This window comes from Coffea arabica, chromosome 8e (genome assembly GCF_036785885.1).
Source record: "Coffea arabica cultivar ET-39 chromosome 8e, Coffea Arabica ET-39 HiFi, whole genome shotgun sequence".
Classification (NCBI taxonomy): Eukaryota; Viridiplantae; Streptophyta; class Magnoliopsida; order Gentianales; family Rubiaceae; genus Coffea; species Coffea arabica.
Genome location: NC_092324.1, coordinates 12,485,902 through 12,491,210, shown reverse-complemented (window position 1 = coordinate 12,491,210; position 5,309 = coordinate 12,485,902). Strand labels below are relative to the sequence as shown.

General features: G+C 42.9%; 1 pseudogene; it reads right to left on the bottom strand.

Moving 5' to 3' along the window:
* Positions 1-952: 952 nt before the first annotated feature.
* LOC113704528 (WD repeat-containing protein LWD1-like) lies at positions 953-4,591 on the bottom strand (annotated as a pseudogene).
* Between the last annotated feature and the right edge of the window lie 718 nt (positions 4,592-5,309).

Here is a 5,309-nt window from a genome sequence, read left to right as displayed (position 1 = left end):
GCCATGGAAAGCGAGTAGACATGCCAAGCACTCATAAACACATAGCACGTAACATTTAGCATGCTCGACTAGATGCAAGAGCCTAATAAAGCAATTAAACATGTAGCAACAAAAACAAGCAACCAAGGGGAAGGGGAAGTGGACCAGATGCTCTCCGAGCCCTATCTATTACAAGCCAAGAGGTGTACACATACCCCATAAAAACATAAAGGGAAAGGGGAAATGGACCAGATGCTCTCCGAGCCCTATCTATTACAAGCCAAGAGGTGTACACATACCCCATAAAACTTAAATAAAAGTGAAAGCAAGTAAATGCACGCAAGGAGGTAAGGAAAGCGGAGTAGACATGCATATTCACATAACACGTAGGATCACATAGGAGAAATGAAATTCAAGGAGATAGAGGTTACCTCCCTTGCAATTGGGCCCCAATGAAGTGAAATCACTTATTTATCCTCCAAAATAAAAGAAATGGTCAAGGTACCAATTTATTTGAGAAAATTAATAGAAATGTGCAAAACCAAAGCTCACTTGATCATAAAGTCCCTAAATTCATGACTTAAACGCAATTGAAACAAAGCATGGTAGTTAATTGAAGCAAACGAGCACTGAAGTTGTAAAATTAAAATTGTCAAGGACCAAATTGAGGAAATTATTCAATTAATTGGGTCGTAGTAGAGCAAGGGGAGACTTGGGGCCCAAGTGTAATTTTCAGAAGTATTTCATGCAAGCTACGAAAACTGAAGCAGCCTTTCTTACTTCTTGCGAAAAAAAACTTTCGGCAGTTGTTAGGAAATTTCTGCAACAAATTAGCTACTGGCTTCCATTTTTCAAGCAAGGATTTTAGCCTCAAAACACAGCTTCGAACAGAAATAAATTCAACCCAACATCACAACTTTAATCTAAGCAGAGAATCTACTAGAGCTTAGCACCTAAACATGCAAGCAAGAGCTCAGCATTGCGGGCTGCCTTGAGGAAGACAAAGGCGAAGAGAATCATCAAAGGACAAAACATGATCGAACTGTGGAACAAGCTCAGCAAACCAGCGGTGAAAAGGTTCCTGAGTTCATGCCATGTAATATGAAACAAACTTCTGCAACTATTTTCTATTAAACTTCAATCAACCAAGAATGAAATTGCTGCACTTTGCTTGCAAACGAACCCAGATTTTCTGGTTCAAATACACAGCTTCGACTAGGATTAAGCAACTAACAACTTTAGATTAAGCAACCATGATCCAAGCGAACAAGCAACTCAAAAAATGTCGTACTTAGTTCTGAAAAAACAACATGCGTGCGATTCAAACAAGGGATAAGAAAACGGTTATTGCAGCTACGGTAGCGATTACCTGGGATCGAGTCATACCCTCAGAATTTGAAACTTATTCGAGAAAGCGATGGTGTTGACACTGGCCTGGTGCCGCTGCGACTCCACGACTGGAAGCGTGGGGAGGTGGATGTCCAGGACGACTACCTTGTCGTGGGCGATGAGCTGGGTGTCGACGGTCTCGCGGTCGATGCCCCAGATGGTGCAGGTGGTGTCGATGCTGGAGGCGCTGATGCGCTTGGGCTCGGCCTCGTTCCAGTCGAAGGAGGTTAGGGGGTCGGAGAACTTGCTGTTGCGGTTGTTGTTGAGGAAGCTCTTCATGTCGACACGAGCTCCATCGTCGGCGACCCTCCAAACCCAGTCACTGGAGGTGGCGAGGAGGTCGGGCTTCTGGTACTCCTTGTCAGGGATGAAGATAACCTTGGTAGGGAGATAGGGATGCTCGAAGCAGAGGTTGGGGTCGGAGCGGATCTCGCCGTTGGTGTCATCGAGCTGGATAATTTCCAGGCGATTGGGATACTGCACCAGGAGACTGGTGATGGTTAGCCGGTATCCTTGGTCCCTGCGGACGCTCTAGTTCATGGCGTATATGTGCCACGGCGCCTCGTAGGTATAGATCTCCGACCTTCGTTGCTGTTCGTCAGACGCATCTTGGGGAATCGCTGCTAGCCCCCCAAAAACTCCCTGCTCTCTCCAGTTTTTTAGCTGTGAACTCCCCTCTAATCCCCGTTGATTCTCACCCCCAGCTCTCCTTGCGGCTACTGCCCCCCAAAATGCAACCCTTCCTCTTAAAAACCCCCGCCTGAACCCCTTTCTTCTCCCTTTTGTTTTTTCTTTTCCTCCGCTGTTTTTTTTTTCTATCTCTTTGCGGCTGCTTTTTCTTTTATATCCGAATCCCCAACCCTAAACAACCTTCACAAATTGCAGCTAAAGGGCTGCCTGGCCCTCATTTTGCAGGCTGCGGCAATACGCAGCTTCATGCCGCGTTTCTCTTTTTTTTTTTTTTTTTTTTTTTTTACCTAAATAACAAAATTGGAAATAATTAAAACCAGAACAATTTAATTAATGTTGGAAACAACAAAATGCAAAAGATTGATTTTAAAAGACATAAAACATATTTTTTGGAACACTTTTCTTTTCCCTTTGAGAAATTCTAGCTAAAACGGCTAAAATAACTAAAACTAAAAGTAAATAAAACTAAATGTGACAATTAAAAATAGAACAAATAAAAACGAATAGTAAATAATAAAACACGAAAAATTTGGTGTCTGCAGTTTGCCCCTCTTTGTCTGAGTTTTGAAAAAACTTGAGACAAAGAAGTAGACACCAAATACTTACCTGTGTTATTCGGCTGTGGATGACTCGAACGATGGGGACTGACCCATTTTGACGAGATTGACTGGGATGAGAAATTTATAATGGACTGATCTGAATAAGAAATTTAAAACGGGACTGTCCCGAACAAGAATTTAAAAACGGGATTGGCCCGACCAGGAATTTAAATGGGATAGACCCACGGGATAGACCCGGACAGGAATTTAAATGGGATAGACCCACGGGATAGACTCGGACAGAAATGTAAATGGGATAGACCCTGACAGAAATGTAAATGGGATAGACCCTGACAGAAATGTAAATGGGATAGACCCACGGGATAGACCCTGACAGAAATGTAAATGGGATAGACCCACGGGATAGACCCGGAAAAAAATTTAAATGGGATAGACCCATGGGATAGACCCGGACAGAAATGTAAATGGGATAGACCCTGACAGAAATTTAAACGGGACTGACCCGAACAAGAATTTAAAACGGGACTGACCCGAACAGGAATTTAAATCAGATGAATTGAAGTGAGATGGAGTGTTGGTGGGATTGACCCATGTTTATTGGTGATGCAAATGAAAGAAGTGAAATGAAGTGTTAATGGGACTGACCCATGTTTGTTAGTGGTGCAAATGAAAATTGAAAGGCACACTAGTGGGACAAACCCACGCTCCAGTGGCGGTGAAAATGAAATGTCTTGACAATCGGACAGTGGGATCAAACCCGAACCTGCCGTGAGAACTTGATTTGATTTTTGGATTTTTGGATTTTTGGATTTTGGATTTTTGGATTTTTCTGTTTTTTTTTTTGTTTTTTTTGTTTTTTTTTGTTTTTTTGTTTTTTTTTTTTTGAAGGAACCTTTTCAAAATTTGCCCTAGTATGATGAATTGGTCAGTGAGACGACATCTGAGCCTGACGGGGTGTGGACGGTCAGCGGGATAAAACCCGGTCCTGCCGAGATTGGCGGGATAAAACCCGGTCCTGCCGAGATTGAGAAAAGCGGTCAGCGGGATTAAACCCGGTCCTGCCGAGATTGGCGGGATAAAACCCGGTCCCAATGTGAGATAAGCGGTCAGCGGGATTAAACCCGGTCCTGCCGAGATTGGCGGGATAAAACCCGGTCCCAATGTGAGAAAAGCGGTCAGCGGGATTAAATCCGGTCCTGCCGAGATTGGCGGGATAAAACCCGGTCCCAATGTGAGATAAGCGGTCAGCGGGATTAAACCCGGTCCTGCCGAGATTGGCGGGATAAAACCCGGTCCCAATTTGATAAAAACGGTCAGCGGGATTAAACCCGGTCCTGCCGAGATTGGCGGGATAAAACCCGGTCCCAATTTGATAAAAACGGTCAGCGGGATTAAACCCGGTCCTGCCGAGATTGGCGGGATGAAACCCGGTCCCAATTTGATAAAAACGGTCAGCGGGATTAAACCCGGTCCTGCCGAGATTGGCGGGATAAAACCCGGTCCCAATTTGATAAAAACGGTCAGCGGGATTATACCCGATCCTGCCGTGATTGGCGGGATAAAACCCGGTCCCAATGTGATAAAGTGATGTTGGCGGCACCAAGTCCAGGCCCAACGTGATAAAGTGAATGGCCAGTGGGATAAGACCCAATCCTGCCATCCAATTGGTCAAGAAATTAAGCGTGATTGTCAAGGAAAGGGGGAAATAGAAGAGTGCGCGGCATATGCCAAGACATCGCCAACAAGAATTGATTTTTCAAGAAACAAAAAAAACTGAATTTGATTTTCCTTGATTTTTCTGATTGATTTTTGATTGATGATTTTTTGGATTTCTGGATTTTTGATTTTCGAGAGAATCTTTTCCAAAAATACATTGCCTCAGTGTCGGCCCTTTTCTTCTTCTTTCTTCTTGCTTCACTTTTCCGGCATCGGCTTTCCGTCTCAATTGATGTTTCTCCATTGTTTGGACCCATGAATACCTGCACAGGGGGCTTAACAAAGCATGACATGCACTTGAATTTCAAAATATTGCAACTGCTATTCATAGAAGGAGCAGTGTGATTGATTTAAAAGTATATTACTTGGCTCTTTGACGAAATCCGCAAATGAACTATAAAAAATTTTGCCCCAGTGTGGGCCTATTTTGCGAAATCTTGCCAATAAAAATTTTGCCCCAGCATGGGCCCATTTGAATGTAAAAATTGGTTTGGATGCCCCTCCATTTATTTGAACAAAGCAAGAAACTGTGTTTCCTATATAATGTGAAGAAATCTGAACGTCTTGCTTAAAATCACATAGAAAATTGCATGATGAATTTCTCAAAATAATGCCAAATTACAAGCGATTCCTTCTTCACTTTAGCATTGATGCTTTGGGTAATGAGTGTTATGTCTGATTTGGAAATGGGAGGTAAAGATTTGTCTTATTCTTTGTGCCCAAACGGTAATCCATTCAACATCACATCTTAGTGAGAGCAGAGAGTTTGTCATCCTTATTTCTTAAGAAAACTTAGTCAACGTATAAGCTTCATGGGCTTGCAAAATTTTGGGTAGATATGATAGCTAAACATGTGAAATCTGGTTATACCCTTATGATCATGAGTGATCGATGGATTTTTATGAGCATAATCCTCACTTTGGATTGTCATGAAGGAATAAGTCAACGATGGACTTTATTAGCTTGTAATTTGGC